Source organism: Dermacentor silvarum, chromosome 7, assembly GCF_013339745.2.
Source record: "Dermacentor silvarum isolate Dsil-2018 chromosome 7, BIME_Dsil_1.4, whole genome shotgun sequence".
In the NCBI taxonomy this organism is placed as follows: domain Eukaryota; kingdom Metazoa; phylum Arthropoda; class Arachnida; order Ixodida; family Ixodidae; genus Dermacentor; species Dermacentor silvarum.
Window position 1 is genome coordinate 111,911,723 of NC_051160.1, and position 25,171 is coordinate 111,936,893.

The 25,171-nt window shown below is 46.9% G+C and overlaps 1 long non-coding RNA gene across 1 annotated transcript; it reads left to right on the forward strand.

Annotated features, from left to right (window-relative positions):
* Positions 1-7,612: 7,612 nt before the first annotated feature.
* Positions 7,613-19,951, forward strand: LOC125946554 (uncharacterized). Its single transcript, XR_007467658.1, has 4 exons — positions 7,613-7,646; positions 13,449-13,529; positions 18,299-18,349; positions 19,786-19,951. It is a non-coding gene; the product is annotated as an uncharacterized LOC125946554 (long non-coding RNA).
* Positions 19,952-25,171: the final 5,220 nt, after the last annotated feature.

The window sequence follows — 25,171 nt, forward strand, 5'->3', positions numbered from 1 at the left end:
GGACGAGACTTGGGCCATGAAGCCCCCCCCCCTCCCCTTTACCCGTAGTCGGCGCCTATAGTGAGGCGTGAACTGAACAAGCAAGCGCTAGAGTGATGAAGTGATTCGGCACGTTGATTGATCAACGCCATGGTACTCTGAACATGTGGCCGTCCACAAAGATCAAGAGACTACCAGTTATGCGACGATTTCACTAGGCTGAGCCAAGACTTTGCGAACGCTACATTTTCCCTCCGCAAAGTTGAGCAAGTCCTTTACCTGTTTGTTGGCACAACAGTGTTCTTGAATATAGACACAACAGCAAGTTTCCATTAGGTGAAACTCTCCGCAGACCCACAGGGGCTGACGACCTCCGTAACCTCAATTCGCTGATACTGCTTCTGCCGCGTTCCCTTTGTCATTATCCCTGCACATTATTATTTCCAGGAGCCGATGTCCCGAACCCTAAAAGGACAGGAAGGGGTAGGAAATATGATTGATGACACACTACTCTTTCGACGCACTCGCCAGCAACATGACACACGACTGACTCAAGTTCTGTCTCGCCTTGCCTGAGGCCGGGCTCACACTGAAATAGAACAAAAGCCTATTTGGTGTGTCTAAGGTCCCGTTCCTTGAAGTTGTTGGTTCTAGACAGGCATGAGGCCAGATTAAGGCAAGAAGAGGCTGTGAAGCCTATGGAAGCTCCGAAAGACATTGCAGGCATCACGCGTCTGCTAGGAATTGTCAACCTATCTCGCAAGGTTATTGCCACACATACTGCCACACACACCACACAATGAGAGCCCTCCTCAACAAGTCTTCTAATTGGACCTGGCAGCACGAACAAGAGGCTGCATTTGTCAAGGTGAATGAGCTGTTGACTTCAGATAAGTAAATGGCCAAATACCACCCGTCATTTGCCTACCACCGTCTCGGCAGATGCTAGCTCCTTTGGACTTGGTGCAGTCTTGCTGCAGACGCAGCCATCAGATGAGCGCTGCCCAGTCGCCTTTCCCTTAAGAGCGATGACGGGGACCGAACAGCGAGTTATCGAAAGAGAAAATGAAGCTTTGGCAACTACGTGGACAACCCTGTGGTTCGCCGAATTCGTTCGTGGCATCACATTTGATGTTCAGACAGACCACCTTCTACTCGTCTCCCCCTTCTACAAGATGTAGCTCGACATTTTGCCTCCAAGGGTACAAAGACTGGGAGTCAAGCCATGCCTTATCGATTCAAGATGTTGCATCTACCTCACATAGTTCTAGCTACAGCCATCACCTTCTCGCGCATCACAACACCGAAGGCATCTATCTCTCTGGGATACCGTGTTGCTCCTTGCGACAGTAACAGTGGCCTGCACATCCGCAGTTTTATCTCTGAATCAGCAGGAGTTTCGTCAAGCACAAAGTGTTTCAGCGTCGGTTTTAAAAACTGCAACTGTAACCCTAAAGGCCGACCGTCTGCCGGCGTCGGCGAAGTTGTCCGCGAAAGAAAATGTCCGTATATATTTAGGTATACGTATATGCCACGACTTGCGATATGACGTGCGGTATATGCAGGTTATATTGCCATACCATTCTATCACTAAAGTTGCTCATACCTTGTCTTACATTCTTGACAAAGTAATTCCTCGTTATTTTGAGAATGATGGCCCTCAAAAAATGTCATGAAACAAAACGCTGACGGCGCATGCCTTTTGAAGCGAAAGCTTCTTTACGCTACCTCGGGCAGCCGTCGGTGACTCAACAGTTTTCACCTTGAGAGCTAGAGGTCAAACCACAAGACAGCATTAAGGCGCGTTTATAGTCGGATGTTATCTTTGCTCACACTTTGCCTTGTATTATTCACAAACTTATTCCTCGGATGTTCGAGTGTGACAGCCCACAAACAAATATCATGAAACAAAAACACCGGTAGCGCATGTCTTTTATGTTAAATATTCTCAAACTAAATATTAAAAGTGCGAAACAAAAAATTGACAGTCACTTTAGCATACGCCAAAGAGGGTGAAGGCGAAAGCCTGAGCGCTCAAGTGGCATTCATTAAATTACTTGACATTCTCATTCGAATGCATTCTTACTTTTGAAGCGAAAGCTTCATTACGCTACCTCGGGCCGCTGTCGGCGACTCAACAGCTTTCACCTTGAGAGCTAGAGGTCAAACCACAAGAGAGCGTTAAGGCGCGTTTATAGTCCGACGTTATCGGCACGCGGCCGAGCGTCATCAGACGCTCGGCCGCGTGCCGATAACGTCGGACTGACAGGAGGCATTGACAGGAGCCTGACAGGAGGCATTGCCGCCGTTGCCCGAGTAGAGTTGGGCCCGGCTGCGTGTTGCAACGAAGTCTCACTACTTTACTGATCAACCCAGTGCCTTCATAGGCATAAAAATGATGAATAAACAATGTATTTATTGCAAACATGTCTCTATATCATTTCGAAACCACACCTCGGCCACAGCTCGACAATGGGCCTAGCCACAGGGCAGTGAAGCTTTTGCTTTCAACCAGGGTTAACCAAAGCTAAACCACACCAATTTTATGTTAAATCTTCTCAGACTGAAATGTTAAAATTGAGAAACAATAACAGAAACCTGTAAATGATGTAATTTATTTGGTGCGGCTGTGCCCTACTACCGGGATCGGGCCACGCAAGAGGCCGCGTTTCTACCAGAAAGCTCGCCTTCGTGCACAGCGTTCGCTGGAAGCGTGTCCCGGTAAACATTGCGGTTACATAAGTTGCATTTGCCGGGAAGCGGGAAAAGCAGGCAGGGATCTTTGAATGCTATCGCGTTCTTAAGGCGAAGCTTAAGCGTCCCCCATGTTTTTTCGCCGCGGTCGAAGCACTCGAGTAAGTATACCACAAGATGGGAGAAGAAGAGATAGAAGAGCGGTGAGCAAGAATTTCAATGGACTCCGCGTACGCGCTTTGCCTATGCACGTCAGTTACGTTACGCTGGCAGTGTCGTGTACGCGCGCATTTATTAATCGTTAAGAGCTCCGGTAACAGACCAATGCGCGTTCATTGCATGCTTTCCTTGGCGCAGCGTCAGGGTAGAAGTTGTACGCGTGCACGGATGAGTGCCGGAGTTGCTGTCATAAGCTTAAAAGTCTAAACAGAAAGTATCAAACACTAAAAGCACTGTAATATTTGAGTACCTCACTAGGTTGTTATAACTCTGTTTTGCGACACGCCGTCATAATTCGGAGTTGGAACATATTCTGTAATGTAGTGGGTGTCGTCAATTGGCGTCAACACCGGATAACTGAGCTACGCAAGGCGTAACTAACGAGTATAGGAAGGATTACGAGCGAAGAAATGGACGTCAAAGTGTGTGTACGTGTTCGTCGGTTGTGTACCGATATGAATGTATATAGCGATTTGACACTAAATGGTAGCGTAGCTATGTGATTGTGTACTGGAAAAAAGTGCGGCGTGAGATGCATACATAGGTGTCAGGCGTTTGCAATTTCTGCGTAATCGGGAATTCAGTATGCGGCATTTTATTCCTTTTAGGAGGTCGACCCATATGAGTAATGTGCCTGCGATACCAGGCCGAGATCGTCTTGCTCTCCATTCTCTGCGGGGTGAGTATACATTTCGACTGGTCAACCATAACCGCTCAAAGACATGGCATTAGGAAGAAAGTAGAGATACTAGGCCTTGATCGAGAACGGAAAGTGATGGAGGGTAGCGCTGCTCTACTCTGGGGACGTATGGTGGCTCAGGAACAAACCGATATGAGCCATAAGCTGAAGAGGAAACAGAAACAAATAATGACACACGAACAAACATACGAACATAAACAACCAAACTAAATAGTTGTGGTCAATTATGCATGCCAGCTGATTATGCTGCGTTAACGCTACGCTAGTTGCTTCAAGAGGCCACGTCGAATGGCGTACAAGGTCCAACTCTCTGTGAACACGAAACTGCTAGTATTGTGCGCACTGAATAAACTCTTTCATGCTGACGATACAGCACAAGCGACAAAACGTAGAAGCAAAAGACAAGACGTATACCTCTTCGTATGGTTGTACTTCGTATTGTTGTACTGTTTCGTCATTTTAGTGAACCACCTCGCGCAGCTGTTCCTACTGACTTCTTTCCTGCGCTTTGAAAATTTCCCTCAGATGGCAGAAATGTATTTTTATGTGATAATCACCCGTAAGGTACTTGAGACATGTGCCGAGGCGTGATATACAACGTTGAATGCAATGAAACAAAGGCTGATGTCTGGGTAGCCCTGACCTGTGATCACCAACATATCCTTGACGCGCGCCCAATGGGAAATCGCTGGACATGCCTGCTGCTACTTGAAGTACGCGGGCCCATGAAGCTGCTTCCATGGAGAGCCCTCCATGGAGGCAGCTGGCTTAGTTCTCGCAAATGACACCGACTTACCCACCACGCCCTGTGGCATAGTAGACAACGAAACACGACGCTGGACCTGATGTTGCCCACACTAGCCTACGTGAAAGGCGGGCGATGCGATCCGGACACCTCGGGCAGCGGCCACTATCCACTGTGGGTTACATTGGACATAAGACGAAAACGTGCAGCCGGGCGTACTGTGCGCATGATCAGATGGGACGCCTACAGAAGAGCATTTGCGGAGCAACCCAACACTGCACACGTATATGAGAGCGAGCGTCGCGCACCCTGCACATGGCCAATACTGAGATGGAGGAAGAGATAGAACAACTTTATGTAAAACTAACCCCAGTCCGGGTTCACTAAGGAGAGCGAGGCCTAACCGGCAGACAGGCCTAGAAGTTTAAAGTGTACGAGCAGTGCCTTCACTGATTTCTAGAGAGGAGTCCACCAGCCACTCCTGCATGGTCGCAGGTCCTCGTGCAGTAGGTAGACGGAAGTAGAACTGACGCTCCGGTAGCCGAACATACTCATGCTAAACCTGTGGCATGCGTGCAAGAGAGCACAGTTTACGCACGCGGAGAATTGCCGACGGCCTCGCTACCGTGTGCGACTTCGATGTCGCATTGCCAGTCGCTCGAAGATACGCCAAGCGCCCGTATCGGAAACGTTGGAGTCAGCTCTGGTCATCATTCCACCTAAAAGAACTGTCCTTCATAAGGTGCGGTACACGTTCAATGCTATGAAAAGTCAACGCAAAACACGCAGTGCTATTTCAAACGCCTTGCTCAAAAGTAGCCCGTCAGTTAGCCGCTGCAAGATGATGCAGCGAAGACGTTTTTTTCCTCAACCGTCGAAGCCCCCGAACACCGACATTTATGGAAGAACGCCGACATTGACCAAGAAGGGCATCTAGGCCACAGTCTCGCTCTTTGAGCTCGAACACGCACTTTCTTTCATCAATGCGAGCAGCACACCAGACCATGATGGCGTGACGTGGGCGGCTCTGCCAAATATCTAAGAATACGCAAAGAAACGATTTATGGATAAGTTTAACGAAGTGTGGGTCAACGGTGATATCCCACAGGATGGAAGCATTCGATACTTACGCCCATACCAAAACCGAATAAACAGCCAAATGTATACTGTCGAACATGCGCCCTGTATACCTCATATTTACTGTGTAAGCTGGCGGAGTGGCATATCTGCAATTCTAAAAAACGAGGGTTTGATTCCATCCGGCGCAGACATGGTTTCGACCAAACCTCGGTACTCATGACAGCCTGCTGCTGGTTAAGGAAGGTGTACTGCGTTGAAAGAAGGTCGGTAGAGGCAACTGACACTCGAGCATCCTCGTGGCCGTGGACCTCCTAGATACTTTTGACATTGAGACGCATGAGGCTATCATCGACGCATCAGAGAGACACGCAATCACAGGCCGCCCACGCAACTTTGTGCAGGCCCCCCCAGAATCGCTTTTTTTTTGTACGGGCCGACGGAGACGTCGGCAAGGTTCATCATAACATGGTGCATGGGAGTTCCCCAAGGCCTCATACTATCACCCCCGCTGTTTAATTGGAACTATGGTATCCCTGGCTGAGCGACTGGAGGCTATTTCCGAACTGGGTTTCACAATTTACGCAGACGACGTCACGTTATAGACTGCGTCACGACCAGCTGACGATCGGCAAGACACCCTGCAGGCGGCACTTAACGTTACTGACCACTACTTACCACAAACTGGTATGCGGCCATCCCCAGAGAAGACAATGTACGCGCGTGATCCGAGACTCGTCTCAGGACGAAGCAGCCCTCACACTCACTCTCGGAGGGGAACCAGTGCAACGAGAAGAAAAGCTAGCGTGCATTCTAGGGATACCTATTGACCACACGGACCCAGCGGATGCATGGCTCGCTGACCATCGACTAACTTGGCACAAAAATATGAACCTCATTAAATGGATCTGCTTCCGCATTGGTGCTGCTGGTACCGACGTAAGCCTAAATATTGCGAGTGCTTTGCTAACATTCCCAACGCTATACGAAGCATGCTGTTTTGATGTGCCTGATGTGCAAAGTGCCGCGAGCGGCTAGTCCCGCGGCAATATTGTGTGTACTCGTGTTCGCGGCCTTCTTCGGCGCTCGGAAAAACCCTTTTATGAAGAACGTATTGAGCAACAGAAAGCTGTATCGGGAGTTTTTCATGTTGCTCTACAATTTTCTCATTCGACACTTTTCATGTAATGATAATATTTGAGAAGCTGAATAATAATTCTGGCTAATTATGTAATTAGGGGGAATCCAAAAATAATCCGAGTATCTCCAAGCGGCGGCAAATAACAACATTACTTCGGTTCTGCCCAGTTACGTGGCATTTGCATATTTTTAACATCTTGGTGCATGATAGTTGGGACACCCTGTATATTTATTACGATGACTGTCCCCCTTTCAATAGTGCTGTACAATTCATAAATGTTGTCAGCTATGTTCTTAGGAAATATAAATGCTATTCGCTATTCTCTTTTACCTTGCAACCTTCTGTAGCAGGAGACGGGAACACTAATAAACACTGTATAGGTCTCACCAATTCTCGTAACTTCACTGCCTGACAATTTCTGAGCCCTGCTTAGCTAACTTCACTCCAGAAGGTTCGCGCGTTGTACATTTCCAGGTTCAGTTTGTACTGCCGACTTGTTCGGATCAAGATATTCGTAGCGCCCTCTACTACGTAGCCGGTTTAACCACCGCCTGGGTCTGGTGCTTCGCAGCCACCGGGGTTGGAGATCCAGGGATTTATTGCAAGAGTCCTGATAAATGTATGGTGTTGGGCTGCTAAGCACGATGTCGCTAGATCAAATCCTGGCCATGGCGGCCGCATTTCTATGGGGGCTAAATGCGAAGCACCCGTATACTCAGATGTAGGTGCACGTTGAAGAAGCCCAGGTGGTCTACATTATTCCGCAGTCGCTCACGTAATACGGCGTGCCTCACAATCACATCGTGGTTTTGGCACGTAAAACCGCATAATTAAACTTTTTTAAAATGGTGGCTATATAGTGCCCGCACACTGCATCAAGGAGGACCATTCCATTTCTGGCAAAGGAGTGTCTTTACTTTATCGAAGCTTCATGGACTACGCGTTTTGTCGCATGTTGACTAGTAAAGCCGTACCGTCTCTCGACGTGCCAGTTTCAGGTGCCACTCGCACCCAGAAAATGAAGCGGGCGCTACAACTCAAAGCGACGCTTGTTTCAGGTTCTGAGCGGCTATTACGACCTGCCGAGGGATGTAAGTGATGCGGATTTTTTCTATAACAACCCTTGAGTGCATGGAGCCATACAATGTCTGTAGCGATCGTCGGCACCTTCGCCAAGTAGTGTTGCCCAATATCACCAAATCCCTGCTCTGTATATGCGAAGCTACAGCTTGCAGCACGTTTGAACTGCGTCAGAGTTTGCCTTGATAACCTTTCCCTGTGTTGTACGGCATGCAGCAGTGTTGGACTTATCTTTTTCACGATATCACCAGGTTCTGATCCACTAATTACTAAAGTTTGTGCGGTAAAACAATAATGGTACCAGACGACACTAGAAGTACACAAACACTGACCCCCAAGCGCAATTTCTTCGTGTGCTCAAACTTTAACTTGTTCAACCAATTTTCCCTTGATCCAGATCACCCCATTCTATGCGAAAAGTTGATAAGTGATGATGACTTGCTGGAAATTTTATCCGCTTTCGTGTTGTACTTGTTCCTAGAGGTCTGCCTTATCATTTTTAAGCCGTAGGTACTGGGAAAATGAATTTTCCGACTCAGCTGTGACCCTCGAAAAGACGTTGAGACCATAGACTGGCGATGTTGAATCTTAATACCACAAAGCCAAACCAGCTTTTACATTAGGGACGTTCCGAGTTGGTGCACCAGAGCACGGACCCTACCATGGTACGACCAGTAACAGAGTGTGGTAGTTAGCACACCGGCCGATGAGAGGCGCCCCCTACTCCTCTAACATGAAAGTACCTATATACGAAAAGTACCGCCATCTACTCTTTCCACCGCCGTCTCCTCTCCCAAAGCGCTTGTTTTTTTCTTTACTTTTTGCTTGCTAAAGCAAGTCGACGGTGGCGCACCTAGAAAGTCCACGTTGAAGCTTTCAGGCAAAGGGAACGCGCCGCTGCCGCCGCCGGCGACTGCGGCTGCGCAGAGGACTTTCAACATGGCTCTGAGGCGGAAAAAAACAAAACAAAATATAAAGAAGTGAAAGCGCGCGCTATCATCGTCCAATCGGAGATAAAGGGGAGAGAGAAGCGGCGTTGATCAAAGGATGGTGGTACTTTTCTTATATAGGGACTCTACTTTAACATCGCGGGCAGTGCATAGCCCAGGTTCCAGGCGTGTAGACAATGTGGGGAAAAACGATCAGCCACCAAATGCAGGATTACGTTTTTACCCTGAGAAATTCCAGTAAATACAGTTGATTTCTCTGCAAAGTGTCATCTGCATAATTATAAGGCTAAGCACAGGTCGGAAAAATCAAAGAACACCCACTTTCACTCACCCGTATTTTTTTTTCTTTCAGGATATCCACTCATTCGCGCTCATGTTCACTCACGTTTACCGGCATCTACTGACGTTCATACTCGCGTACGCTCACACTCACCGGCACTTACGCATTTGTTTAACCACGTCCACTTTCACTAATAGCCACTCGTTTGCGTTCATGGCCACGCATACTGACACTCTCACGCGCGTTATCATACGTCACTCGCGCTCACCTGTACCTGGTCTACTTTATACTCACGTTCACTCACGCTCTTGATCACTCACTCACACTCATGACAGTGGAATGAGTTCGAGTGAGCCTGATTGGGTATGCCATCTCTGTTAATAAGCCTTCAGGCTGGCCACGGTGGCCGCATTTCGATGGGGGCCAAATGCGAAAACACCCGTGTGCTTAGATTCAGGTACCCAATAAAGAACCCCAGGTGGTCGTCCAAATTATTCCGGAGTCCCCACTACGGCGTGCCTCATATTCAGATCGTTGTTTTGGCACGTAAAACCCCATAATTCAGAAGCCTTATTCTACCAGTCTCTTCAACTCATTCAGAATGGCGCAGCGCAAAAGATTAAGTAGACATTTTCTTGGCAATAGTATATGATCCGTCCCACAACGCCCCTCACTAAAATGCGTACATTCTGTTGTTACAATTCAATGGGGAGAATGCGTATAAAAAATAACCACAAATTTGTAAAGCACTATGAGATCTCAGTGAAGGTTGTACTTTGCTATAAAAAGCAGCTTTCCCGCAGTAATAAGTGATCGGCGTTTTGTTATAAGCAGTGACAAATGAAACGCATATTTTTCCTTTAGGATAAAATGGGGGCGAAGTGGGGGCGAAGCAATCAACTTAGCCAATGGCCCTTCAGTAATATTACCAGGGTGAATCACTGACTATTTGTGTCACCGAAGATGTCACCGAAAGTTGATAACGCTCCATACGCTAGTTGATTGCTAGTTGATAACGATAGTTGATTACTCCAAAAAGGCAAAGGCCTTTTTAGTGAGTAAGAACTCGCTCAATTTAGGGATTTTCATAACAGTGGCTTACCGAGTACATCAAATCAGAGAGCCAGAAGCTGGCTCCCATTGACTTGTATTGTCGGGATTTCGACGTTATTTATTGAAATAGCAGCTTAAACTGCAGTCGGTGAATGAGCCAGTGTACGTTTCATGAACAGAGAAAAAAGAATGCACCTAATGTGCTGAAAGATTGAGTTGCCGATAAAGATTTAAACGGGCTTTGAAATGACGCAAAATTATTCAAATATGTGACGCTTATTTGCTTCGCCATTTGTGTCGTGTGCAGATGTTTGACCGTATCGACTATCTTGCTGGGCTAAGTAAATACGTCGCACTTCGACAGCACAAGTTGGCTTTCTTAATGAGGTTTTGGGTTTGTAAATGTTGCTTCATGTGTTTTATAAACGAAGCATCCATATTATGTCCCATAGATAAACGGTCAGGTACTTTTATGAGAGCAAAAGTAATGGATCTCTGTTACTGCGTGGCCGAATAAACCGAATTGCATCATCGCGCCACCTTGCGTCACCGTGCTTGGGCTGTCTTGTCGTCGAAAATCACGCTGTGCGCATGACCGTTTTATACTTTTGTTTCATTCATTCATTCATTCATTCATTCATTCATTCATTCATTCACTATACGCACATACACATGTTACTATACACACGTAGATGCTCTATTACAAGTCTGTAATAGGACCTCCTGTCACTAACTCATTGCTAGTTGAAACTTATTGCAAGTTCATTAGTATAGTAGATAAACTTACAATTATAAAATACACCTCTATAAAATATCTGTACAAGAAATATCACACAAATATTGAACAAAACAAGGGTCAACGTGGGCACAATAATAAACAAATATATCGTATTGATTAGACAACCTTTAAAATGTGAGTCCGTACGCAAAAAACAAATTGTTTTTAGGTATTTTATTAAGTACGCTAATAGACAGCGCACCCGCACATTTCTTTTCTTTTGCCCCGCGAATAAGAAAAGCTTCATGAATTTCACGTGCCCTTTTGTCACTGTATTTGGCGACAACTTCGCAAGCGTCAAAACTACGGATGCAGTTGTCCCAAGAACAGTAACTTGTCAGGTGGCTGCTTGCAGACCCGCGCGCCAGATTGCTCTCTTCATCATCATCATCAGCCTATATCTATGTCCACTGCAGGACGAAGGCCTCTCCCTGTTAACTCCAATCACCCCTGTCTTGCCCTAGCTGATTCCAACTTGCGCCTGCAAATTTCCTAACTTCATCACCCCATATGGTTTTCTACCGACCTCGGCTGCGCTTCCCTTCTCTTGGTATCCATTCTGTAGCTCTAATGGTTCACCGGTTATCCATCCTACGCATTACATGGCCAGCCGAGCTGCACTTTTTCCGCTTAATGTCAACTAGAATATCGGCTTTCCGCGTTGTTCTCTTCTTTGATCCACACCGCTCTCTTCTTGTCTCTTAACGTTAGGCCTAACATTTTTTGTTCCATCGCTCTTTGTGCTTTCCTTAACTTGTTCTCGAGCTTCTTTGTTAACCTCCAAGTTTCTGCCGCATATGTTAGCACCGCTAGAATGCAATGATTGTACACTTTTCTTTTCAGCGACAGTGGTAAGCTCCTAGTCAGGATTTGGCAATACCTGCCGTATGCACTCCAACCCAATACACTTTGAGATGACAAATCAGAGCGCACCACAAAAATATAAGCACGAGACATCCTCGGCTATCAGTTGTGGCCTCTGGCCAATCAGCCGAAACAGCGCGTTCCAACGCTTAGCTGCTTGAGCTCTAGCGGCGCAGATAGACATAGTTATGTTCTTAAGACTGCTACACCCCTATCGTAGAAATTTCTTAAGTCATCATCTGCGATGGCTGTTTAGGCTTTGTGAATCGACCTACGCTTACTATTGGCGGAAGTACTGAAGTTCGCACCTGTGCTACCTTTATATATACTGCTCAGTGACCGTGGAAAGGCGTTCCTTTCCCAACTGCTAAACGAAGTTCTTCGAGCCTTCGGCACAGCCCACAAGACAGCTTCTAGCTATCACCCCCAGACTAACGGCCTGACCGAGCGGTTTCATCGCACCCTTGCCGACATGATCGCCGCTTATATTGAACCAGACCACAAAAACTGGGATGTTCTTTTACCATTCGTCACTTTCGCCTATAACACAGCCGTGCAGCGCACAACTGGCTACTCGCCGTTTTACCTCGTTTATGGACGCTCCCCTGCTTTCTTTCTGGACGTTTCATTCTTCAACTCCAAGGCTAATACATCTCTATCATCGTGCGAAGAGTACATCACACTGTGGCTCCTATAGTCAGGATTTGGCAATGCCTGCCGTATGCACTCCAACCCAATACACTTTGAGATGACAAATCACAGCGCGCTACAAAAATATAAGCACGAGACATCCTCGGCTATCAGTTGTGGCCTCTGGCCAATCAGCCGCAACAGCGCGTTCCAACGCTTAGCTGCTTGAGCTCGAGCGGCGCAGATAGACATAGTTATGTTCTTAAGACTGCTACACCCCTATCGTAGAAATTTCCTAAGTCATCATCTGCGATGGCTGTTTAGGTTTTGTGAATCGACCTACGTTTACTATTGGCAGAAGTACTGAAGTTCGCACCTGTGCTACCTTTATATATACGCACTTTTTCGACAACAGCGCTCGCCTTTGCAGCGGCGGGTATCGCAAGCTGGCTGATCTTACGAACAGTTTTAGCTTTGTGAATAAGATTTTTTTTTGTAAGATTTGTCTTACGCGAAAATTTGTTCATAAGTTCGGTTAGTGAATTCCGACCCAGGAGCGATCGAAACTAAGAACACAGAGTTCGGGGAATAATTGTCACGTAACAGGAAGGCGGTAGCTAGCTCCTTTAATTTCATCCGCAGACGCGCGCTCATTGGTTCGTTATGCCTTCTCTGCGGCACGGTCTTCGCAGTCGCATAATATGTACAGGAATGTGTCAAGCCACGAATATGTGGGCGTAGATGTCCAGCGCTTATCGGGCGAGGAAGGAACGAGCTGAAATGTAGGCTGTAAGAAACCCAAAGAGGTACGGCTTTTCTTTTTTCGCATATGTATACATAAATACAAAATTTGGACAACCGGCAGAATTAGTAATTTTCTGGTAGATGCTACGAGCATTTGGGACGATTCGGGGCAACAAGATTTCTGAAACCCAAGTGCAATAATTTTAGCTAGTGTGTGGTCGTAGCTGACACTATTATTGGAATGGTTTTTTCAGATCAGGACATGTCCCCGAAATCCCAACTCTAGTAGTTAGATATCTTATACCAGTGGTCACCATGACGAGCTTAGGTAATCCGAGCTGCTGTTTGTTTTCGGCGTTAATACACCAGCTCACTTAGTTTAGTATGCATTTCATTTTGAGTTCATTGGTTTTTGCTATCTGGTTGCACCTTACTGCTAGACAGTGAAGCGTGGAGCAAAGCATCAAGAGGCATGCACATTTACGACTGACTTCCCGTGTTTTTCTGCTTGCAGAAGCGCCTCGTGAACCGTAGTTCCGGAGCCGGGCACCTGCTGACGGGCATGGCAACGTTGCCGCCTCGCAGGCACATAAAGGTGCGAGTCATTTGGTTCAGCATTCGCCTTCCCAATGCCGACACTGTTAGGCTTCGTTTCCGCAAACACGGAGAAGCCTCGTCTCCGGGAAGGCGCCGGTGTCATCCCACCGGCCATGTTCTATAAGACCGCGCACTGCCAAGTTCGTCTTCTCTACATCACAGTAACGCTGGCTCTATGCGTCCGGTCAGCGGTCAGAGAAGAAGTCGCCGAATACAAACAGCGACTTCGTCTAGATGTATCTTTTCTTGAGATTTATAAACGCTTTTTGATGCTCCTTTAGAGAAATTGACCAATTTTTGTCTAAACATGATAAATTCTTATCAAAAGCTTTACCTCATGCTTTTAAATATGTAGATGTAGGGAAATTCACGCATTCTGTAATGGTAAGCAAACGTATGGACCACGGAGTAAGATATACGGCAGATCCGACTGATCTGATATTAGTGATCTCTTCTGGATACGGCAATAGGGCAGTGTTGACACTTGTTGTACAGATGAGGACACTCTATGTTACTCCGCGCCAAACGGCTACATTTGACGCGCTTTTTTTTTTCGCTGCTGTGCCGCCAGCCATGGTCGGGACGTCCGCCCCGTCGTTCGTCTGCTTCACCTCCTGCTAGAGACGCTTGCGCTGTATGTCGCTTGTCACTTATCAGTGGTATAAATCATTGTTGCTCGCTTTAGCTCACGCTGCAGACGCTCACGTGTTAACGTTCGCTTGCCACGATCACCTTACATAAATGTTCTCTCTTGACAACTGCTAAATGGATTTGAATGCGTTAACAGTGCAACCCAGTAACAGAGAAGAGCAAAGGGCCCACAACAGCGCTCTGACATAAAACTAAACCTTCGTTAGTACTACTTTTCGCAGCTGTGTTCTCATGAATATAGTAGCAGCTCTTATGAACATTCGTGCTCCACTCACTGAGCGACAATGGCATCGTAGGTGGAACAAAGACAATATTTTTCGTTTCCTTTGCCGTACCTCATAGTCAACCCACACCGGAAAAGTTCATAACTTCGCTAATCCGCCATCGAACGAGCTTAACCTCTTAAATCACCTTTCCGTAAAAGAGCTAACAAAAAAAAAACTAATGAAAGCTAATGTGCGCTGCCTGATCACAACTCACGAATCAAACGAAAGTACCGCGACGACTGCATAGCATGAACACCTCTCAAGGCAAGTCGGTATCAAATCACAGCAATCGACATCAGCTTGCGACACTTTCCACACAACCTAGCAATACACAGCAGGCTTGTGCAATGAGGCTCACACGTGGCTTCGTTCTTTCCTTGTTGTCTACTACGCGGCCAGTAAGAACCGCTTTTCAAGCTGGCCGATAACTCAGCTTTAATGACACGTGGCATGCTGTATTTGTGCTAGCAGGATGGAGAAGAGGAGGAGGACAAAATCACTAACAAAGACTGGGGAGGGTGAGCAACGGAGGTACAGAGCACGGCGACTTGCTTCGTGCGCTGAAGGCGAGTGGGTTCCCTGCATCGTTACGGGAACAGGGCAAATGCATTGGCGAGTGCCAGAGTCGGCTCTCCTGCATATCTTGCTCTGTTGGCTGGACTAACAGTGGTAGCCTTCACCAGGCGATCTTGAGTCTCATTCGGCTGCATGAATTGAGAGCGACTGAACTTTCTCTCGTAGTTCAAGTGACCACTACATGATGTCCGGCGGGCATGCTGAGTTCCTGTGGCCACACAATGCGCACTTAATCTCATCCTGGCAGTTATTCATCTTCTGTTGAAGCTAACGCGGCTGACTTGGGGACAAGATAGACAACGCCTCTGACATCTCTTGAGAGCCGCCGCATCGACATAAGTCCATTATTAGCAGCTCATACTCTGGACGTCCCAGAAGCGGCTTAGACCTTGAAATTAACACTAAGAAGGCGCGTCATATGGGGCAGATAACTTCATGGCGGGTCTTACTTCGACCCGGTTATTCAGAAGCAGGGAATGGGGATGTTTGAGCAAATGGCTACGACAACAAAAGTATAGGTATGACACCGCAAGCACCTGCCGTGATAAGGACTGATAACACGGCAAAAATGAAAGATATCAGTTGCACTATGACGAAAAATGAACTCAATACTATGTCGAACATGACGTGATGTCACGACATATGACGTGACAACCTTACACTCTTCTGAAAAAACTCCCTGCGTGCGTAGCTCTTTTGGCGCCATCTGGTGCACAATGAAACAAGCAAACATTCGTAATGCGCGCTCTGAAATTTGACATTGCATCATATTTCGGAGACAATGTTCTGCTAAATACAGTCATATTTAAGCTTAATTATAGTCAAGAAACCGAGAACGGGAAACGGCGCCCAGTTGCTACTAATATTTTGTTGTCGAAGTATCATTACTCAAATCAAAACAAATATAGGTATCTTTTGGCAACTGTAGAATGAAAAAGCCGGGATATCCCACGCCCTGTGGGAATCGATGTTATGCGAAGTAGAGTGCGGGGAGCCTACGAAGTTAACGAAACGACCATGAGAGCACCGATACGTAGGTGGCTCTTTCATGACCTACATGAAATGCATCTCGTGACATTCATGTCATGAGTCCTCAGGAGGCCCTTTAGCTACACCTAAGAGACCTTAAGGCTAAAGCCTCAGTCATGCTCATGACTATGACTTCGACCATCAACCTTTAGCCGTTTCTTTCGCTTAGTACCACATCCGAACCCATTCCATTAGTTTTTGAGTGTTAATCTTTTTTTGCAGAGTCATTGACGTTTTTGCTGAGTCATGCTCATGACTATGACTTCTACCACCATCCTTTAGTGTTTCCTTCACTTAGTACCCACGTCAGAACCCATTTTAGTGGCTTTTGAGTTGTCATCTTTTTTCGCTGAGTCATTGTCATTCTTGCTCAGTCATGGTCATGACTATGACTTCTATCATCATCTTTTAGTGTTCCCTTCACTTAGTACCCACGTCAGAACCCATTTTAGTGGCTTTTGAGTTGTCATCTTTTTTCGCTGAGTCATTGTCATTCTTGCTCAGTCATGGTCATGACTATGACTTCTATCATCATCATTTAGTGTTCCCTTCACTTAGTACCCACGTCTGAACCCATTTGAGTGGCTTTTGAGTGTTAATCTTTTTTGCTGAGTCATTGTCATGACGTAGATTACACGCATGTCATGACGTTTATGTCATGACCTATCACTTATTTTTGTCATACACTTCTGTAATACTATGCCAACTTTCGTACCTAACAAGTTACCGAAACGACCATGAAAGCACCAAGACGAAGGCGGCTGTTTCATGACCGACATGGCACGCATGTCATGACGTTCGTGTCATGGCATATCATTTATGTTCATCATATACTCTTGTCATAGTATGCCAATTTTGGTACATACCAAGTTAACGAAACGACCATGAGAGCACAAGGACGTAGGTGGCCAGATAGATAGATAGATAGATAGATAGATAGATAGATAGATACTGTCAAAGTGGCAAATGTTCGCCAAGAAATGCGTCGTATTTAAAGATTGCACTCTTTTGGCCCGAATATAAATCGTTAGACCTGCTGCATACGTTTCTTTACTTTAGCGCTACGCTGTCGGCACTTTCAGGTCACGAACGACATGCTGATACGATCTCGACTGGGTGAGGTGGCTCGTCACCGCAACCATCAGGAGACAGCGACGAAGGCGGGCATCGTGATGATGAAAAACGGAAAAGACTGTATTCACTTCACTGGTACATGGTTGGGACTGTATTCGAGTCTCGAGCGGTTCTCCCTAACACGGGGGCCAGGACGGCCTTAAATAGCCCGTCGCGGTCTTGCGGTAACGCTGTCTCCCTGGGGAGCTTGTGGAAGTGTCAGTGCCTTTGTCAGGTTGTCAAGTAGACGACGTCTTCCCCTTCGCGCCCTCTCCTTTGGGTGCTCGCCTTCGTGTCTGCTCAGAGCGTCGAGGGGTGACGCTTTCTCGGGAATGAAGGCGATTATCTCGACACGAGGAAGCGCGCGGGCCTGTTTCCCACACTTGAGGGATCCGAGTTTCCAGGAAGATCATAACAGCCTCCCGTCACGGGAAAGCGCGCGGTGATGTATCCCACACTTTGAGCGGTCGAATTCCAAGCCTATCATAACAATGCGTTCGTATTTGTTGGTGAGCGCCTGCAGCGAGAGCTAAGCTCCGTAATTGTTGGGTTTCTGACAGGAAAGTAGCGAGCGGCGAGTTTGAAGTGTCTAAACCTCACCAGGTTTAGACACTTCAAACAAACAATCCCGCCGCGTAGGTCACTCGGTGGCGATCGTGTCTGCAAAGTATGAAATGGGGGCGGGGAGCGAAAATGGTCCACCATTTCTAGCAGAACGCATAGCACCTGTCCTCTCGAGGGAGTCGCCCTTCGATCAATTGTCAACGTCACGCACCTCTACGGAAGACGCACTGCTTGCAGCGTCACCCACCATTGCATGTGGCATCAGCTATTCAATCGGTGCGAAATGCGGAATGAAGGCACTAGAAATGATGTGCGCTGCAAAAAAAGAAGGATAATTAAATAAACCAGGAGCAGCCGCCTCAACCGTGGCGGCCATTATAACCCGCCGCGCAGTGTTGGGGCGTTAAACCTCACAATTTAATTCAACTTCCAAGTTTGTTCCTTTTTACTACCTGAGAAGTTTCACGTTTATTTATGCTTCGCAGTTCCTCCTAAATGGTGAGGAAAATTCCGCCTTCCATACTGCCTTCTTGACGTTTCCTACTTGTTTCGCTTTCGTTCATCATAGACGGACCACTACGTAGCCATTGTCTTCTGGGGATCGTGGCTCGTCTTGGACGTGAGTGTCTTCCAATGCGGGATTTATTTTCGAACCAATAGTCGCAATATCGCAGATTTGGACACCAAAAGAAAAATACATAACAGGGCCCCGATTAACACATGTTTTAGCTCGTAAGTGATCGTTACTATCCCTTCGCTAATAATATGTCAGCATCAGGATTCACTGTAATTTGCTCTTACAAACGAGTCTAGCGAAAGAGCATTTTGAGAACACGGGCCCAGATTGATCTTATACGGAGAGCCTAATGAAGGCACTGTGTCGCAGGCGGGGTGGTACGGCGTGTCTGAGGACGTAGTTCCGTTAGATAGTCGGTGTACGCCGTACGTGCAATCAGTCACAAAAATTTAGTAAACACGGTTTCCGCGACCAATATTACTTTCTCGAGCCGAATTCACGAAGGTTTTATTTCGTAAGTGGCGTTTCCCGTTCGCCGGCATCCTTCGCGAATAATATGCCGGACAGCACGCATTGCTGGTATCTGCGCTGACGAACAGGATTAGTGTAAGAATATTTTCTTTGGTTCAGGCTCGCATCATACAAGGCATGGTGCTTCGAATAGATCGATATGTCTGAAAGTCTGAATTTCGAGTCTACTTGCCCAGACCCTGATAGCTTTTCTCCACGTACTCATGCACAAAATAGTCGGCAGAAAAGATAACATCCTTTATTGAAACAGAGGGGCCGAATTCAGAAAGAGAGAGAGCAAGCGAGAGAGGAAAGGCAGGGAGGTTAACCAGAAGTCAGTTTCCGGTTTGCTACCCTACACGGGGGTGGGGGATAAAGGGGTTGGAGAGAGTGCAAAAAGAGAGAGAGAGCGAAAAAAACAGAGAAAAAAAACACAGGCATTGGTAACAAAGGAGGCGTTCCAGTCACAGACGTTCACACAGGCCAGTGGACTTCAGGAACCGCAGGAGCGCTTGCACGGCCTTCTGATGCGATGTTGAGTCGCGTCGATGTTGCAGAATTGTTTCTTCCGATAACGGCTGGTCATCCAACTGGTTCAGCACGACGGAGAGCGATTGTCTCTGCACACTGTATTGTGGGCACTGACAAAGAACATGACGAATCGTTTCCGCGTCTCCACAATTGTCACATGCTGCACTGTCGGCCATCCCTATGCGGAACGCGTAGGCATTGGTGAACGCGACGCCCAACCATAGCCAATGTTAAACAGCGCTTACGGACAAAAAAAAAAAAAAAAAAAAAACTTTCTGAATTCGGCTTCTTTGCATTACACCTACTGTGGCCGAATTCAGAAAGTTTTTTTTTGTCCGTAAGCGCTGTTTAACATTGGTCAGGCTGCCATGAGTAATAATATGTGAGAGATTGCGGTTCACTGGCGTGTGTTCTTGCGGATGGTTATAGCGTAAGAACACACATGTGTTTGGTAGAGGCCTTCTTTAATAGCCGCTCGTTGCTTTTATTCTGTGCAGGTCTTCGCAATATTCCGTCTGCAGATCTACCGGACCAAGAACAAAAGATGATGCCACCATCGCTGGGAGGGTGATGGGACAATTGTCAGCATCGACCCAACTGGTGCCGCTCGGTCCCACAACCATGGCCCATCGCGGTCGGTGTTTGTCGCCGCATGAAAGCTCTCGGAACGGCGGCGTTTAGTTATTTGAGTTAATGTAGCAATGAATAAATGTTTGTGAAAGCTTTGTCATTATTTTTTTTTTGCATGGACATTTAGCAATAGAAGAACACTGCAGCAAGATTTTAAAACGCTTTACATGAAACAGCAAAAGAATACGGATTTATTTTATCCTTGTTCGATTGAATGTACGCAATAGTGATTTTTGCACCCTTAAGGCCCGATGCAATTAAGCCACGATTATGGCGCCGACATAAGGACGACATGACAACGCTACCAATGATCGGCCTATGCTATAGTCGGCAGACTGTGCCGCTTGGAGGCATTCTGTCACTTTAGGCCGACAACACCGCTAACGCGACCGATGACAGCGACTCGCAGCAGTTTCACAGGCTTTCAAAACGTCTACGCCGACAAAACTCGTCTGTCAACTGTCGGTCGGCTAGCCTTCGTGAGGTCGGTAGTAAAGGGAAATCATCGCACTGACAACGACACTGCCGCAGCAGCTGCACTTTCATATATACTTAATCGCGCTCAGAATGAATGGAAACATACTTCCGTATTTAAAATGTACGACCTTCAGCCCTTGCGAGCCGTCGGTGTCGAGGTATTTAGCCTGTGTGGATTCTGTACAGCGTAGAGCTGACTTTCAGCCGAGGAGGTAATGCCCCCTCTACCTGCGAGCCTGAACTAAATAAAGGCCCGGTCACGCTAGTGCAATAGGACGCTCATTTCTGTCTCCTGAGATCAGCGTAGTTGAGTTATAGCCATAGCGATATGAAACGAACAATTCTTCATACGGTGCGCAAACAAGAAGCTGGAGGCGACGAAACGCCCGGGAAACGAGAACTCGCTGGCAAAATCAGCAGTGAGAGCCGTTTGTGAAGCCCTACCTCTGATTTCAGCTCGTCTCTGTGCGATGCGATGCTGATAATACGTCCAAATCTGTATTAACGCAACAGCGTTAAGGGCTCCGTGTCGCAGAAAATCTGGCGTCGGCGTCCGTGGCGGAGAAAATCATCCCCAAGCACCCCGACCGCGCAGGCCCTCCATGTGGCGCAAGGTGTTAGCGAAGGCGAAAATCATCCCGAACCACCTCGACCGCGCAGACCGTTCACGTGGTGCAGGGTTTTGGTAAACAAAAATTTAATTTCTCGCAGTGAAATCCGTCAGAAAAACAGTAAAGTACGATTAACCACAACCTGCAGATATTGTGGCGTCGGATTGTTATTTGAATGTACGAGAATAAATAATTCAGTTACGAGGAAACTCTAACACAAATCCCTTTTCTAGCATTTCTACCATACCAACACCGGCGCGCTCGGGTACTTGCGAAAATGCTATCCAGATGGCGCTCGCATCTTAGGCAGGTCAAATTGGGACTTTGCCTGCCTAATGCGATTTGGACACGCGCGCGCGTCGGGGCAATAGCAAACAATTAATAAAATAATAAAAAAAGGTGCTAGGGCCTTCACATTTTAATATAAGACGACCTATATTGCCCTGGAAAAACGTCTTCCCAGCAATGCATTTCTGTTTAAAAGTGAAGCCGATTTTAAGGGGATCGGTGTAATTAAGCTTGGCCTTTGTAAGCTGGCTTTCCCACGTTCTGTGTTGCAGTGAAGCCCATTGAAAGAAAAAGGCGATGCGAACGGGGCCCGATAACACTATCGCGTTCCACTCTTAAAGGCGAAGCTTAAGCATCCTCCAATTTTTTTTTTTAGCATTGCGTGGACATTTCATGTCAGCGGTGCAAGTTGGCACTGTATCGGAAGCGAATAACGAAATTCCCTGTGTGCGACGCTTTTTTGGTGTCATCTAGTGTAAAAGAAAAGCAGCAAACATTCGTGATGCGCGGCCTTTGAAATTTGACAGCGCATCATATTCCGGAGACAATGTTCAGCTAATACAGCCATCTTTAAGCCTAATTATAGCCAAGAAACGGAGAACGGATCTCGCAAACAGCGCCCAGTTGTTGCGATTAATAGTTTGTTGTCAAAGCATCATTACTCAAATCAAAATATAGGTATCTTTGACAACAATAGGATGAAACAGTGCAGGATAACGACTTGATGGACACAAAGTGGCCGTCTGTCGTCTCGAAGGCAAAGCCATGTTTCCGTCGTTTATATATGCTCGTGTCGTTGTAGTTTGATGTGTCAATCACCCTACTCTCAGCCGTCCAGTCCGTTCCCGCCTATGGTCCACCGACATGGCCGTCATCTATCCGTCTGCAGATTATTAGGGTTGGTGCAGTGTGACAGGCGCGCCAACATGACGAAAGATAAAATGCTGTCAGCGAGAGTTGTTAGATCGAAATTGGTGTCGTGTCGGGCTACTGTGGTCCGGCTTTTAGGAACACAGTTTTGTCCCTCGACCTTACCTTAAGGGGCAGATTGAATTGTTGATCGGCAAAAATAATTTCTTATCGCGGTTAACATTTACTACCTACTTCGGCCAATTTGTATCTATATTGATACATACATCAATACATGCAACAATCTATAGACCTGTAGAGGGTAGTGTGCTGCCAGAGTATCGAAGACGTCGAATGGAGTTCGGAAAGTAAAAGTTGTGTGAGTCAACTTTAATAATTATCCGGCAAATTGATGGCCTGGGTCTAGGCCGCGCCGGGGGCAGCAGAGAGACCCTGTCTCTCGGTAGCCTCCCGGGCTTGCTGGATGGCCCAAAGTTGGTCCTGAAGATCAGAGCTAGTCAGCGCGGTTCTCCACCGCGCCCTTAGTTCATCCGGGGGGACTGCAATTCTCCTCTGAAAAGTTCAGGCAGACATTTTTTAGCCCATCCCCCAGCGTGGGTACGAGCTACAGTTTGAGGTCATCATCATCATCATCATCATCATCATCATCATCATCATCATCATCATCATCATCATCAGACGCTGGTATCAGGGCTGGGCAGCATCGAAGGCGCGTGTACCTCAAATACTGCATCAAGATACTCTTCGCGTATGATATATCTGTATCATGATACATTTGCCAGGACGTGTATCAGTATCTGTACGTTCGATACATCATACGAAGTATTGTTTATCGTAAGCTGCAAGATACACTTATGGCAAAATCTACAAGGGCCCCCAGAATCACTTAAGCAAGAAACTGACGGCGGGTATAATTTATTCCCATATGTGTTTCAGTAGAATAAGCCGTTACTAGCGTGTACGCACTCAACGATATTTTCGCAGACTATGTATCCACTACACTTACGCACAGTCACACTCGTCAGGACTCACTCATGCCCCCTCCTAATGACTAATACTCACTCCCGTTCATAGTCACTCCCATACACGCTTAACGGCACATGATCATGTTTGTACTCGAGCCCATTCTCACTCGCCGGCGCTCACACTCGCCGCTCACTCTTGTCTACTCAGTCACCTTACTGACACTGACCGGCAGCCCCTGCTGCTCACATTCATGATCAATGAAAATTGGCGGCACTCTTAGCCACTCTTGCTCTCTGACACCCTTCAATGCTTGCGAACGCTCTATGGGTCTCAGCTAACGTTAGACAAGCTGTTCAACGAATACAGTTGCGCAGATCCCACTGATTGTGGAAATCGACGTTTTGCGAAGCATTAGGCGAAGCAAGGAGGTTGCACGTTGTTGTCCGGCGTTCGGAAATAGACGTTCGTGGGAAACTTGCTTTCCATTCGCTGTTTGAACGGACACTACCACCAATCGGTGTTCTGCTGGCGCAACGCCTGAATCTTTTTACGTGTGCCAACTGGCTCGAGCGCAGAGGGCAAGCGATAAGCAGAGGCGAGATTCCGATTAGGAAGCTGGAATGGCAATGCTACAACCAGCATGGCAACACGAACAGGAGCATATAGCCGTCGGCCCAAGTTTTATTATTTTTATTTATTTTGTTTATAATACTGTAAGCCCTCGCGGGCTGTTCCAGGGGTGGGAATTGACGTTATACAATACTATGTACAAATCAGTTCCAAACGTTCCTGAAAACCTTCAGCTGATTTACAATCAACAAATACACTGGGATTGAGCTTGTTCCAGTCGATAATTGTTCGAGGCAGAAAGGAAAACTTGAATACCCCAATTCTTGTGGTATAGGGTAAAATATAGGGGGCCATTCAGAAGTTACGGCCGTATTTGCACTGCCGTGAGTTCACCACAGTGACTGACCATCATTCAATGTGCTGGCATCCTGGGATCCGCGACCTGTCCGGCCGATTGGCCCGTTGGGCGTTGCGCCTTCAAAAGTACAGTTTTTCAATTGCCTACAAGAGCTTCAAGAGATATTTTAGAAAAAGGCTATGACCACGAGACACCTGTCGTCTTCGCATACCAGCTCTACAGGGAGGCGGAAATACTTTGCCCCTGCTTAAGTTAGTCTGATAACACCAATTAACAAATGTTTTTGAATAAACTCTATTATTACAATGAGGGCAGTTGTTTATGTGGGAAACTTGTGGGGCGTCGCAATTTATAGGCACAGCCATTTTTTAATCCACAAACCGCGCCTAATTTGAGATATTGATAATCGAAATTGAAGGCCAAATCCAGGCAATATCGAGACTGAGCGTGACCCGTTGCACGTCTGACGGCGACACCGGTAGTAAGTGTGGGGCGAACTTTGAAAGGTAGCATACCGTGTCAAATCCTGACCGTACACACAGTGGCACATGCTTGTCAGGCAAGGCGTGCCGTATACAAAAAGCTGGCATGACTGGTCGAGACGTCCAGGTTCAAACTTCTTTGAGTATGCCGTCACGGGGAGTTTCCGTCTGAAGTGATAGCGGAGCCATTTCGGCGCTCCCGTGGCGCTCGGTTTATATATCCTCCTAAGACCCCTTGCACAATACATTGCACATTGCCATCAACGTTTTGTCAAAATTCACTCAGAAGCGATTACGCAAATATTCATTCTGTGTAGTAAGTACGGTGCATGTTTAATTGTAAAGAAGTGGCTTACTCATATTCTTGTCATCCGCTTTCGAGAAATCTGACGCTAAGTTGATCTGGACCTGTGTGTCGTCCCAGACGACCGAAAGCAACCTTGAGGTTTTTCGAAATCACTGAGATTGCGTGAAAATACCGGGCGCGGCAGCAACATGGTAATGTACTACACGTAGTTCCGTCGTCATCTCTGCGTTTCAGCAACGAAATGCAGTTTTTACCATAGCAAACATGAGGAGATGCTGCAGATATCACTTGCATGGAGACGCAGCTTTTGGTATCTAACGGTGG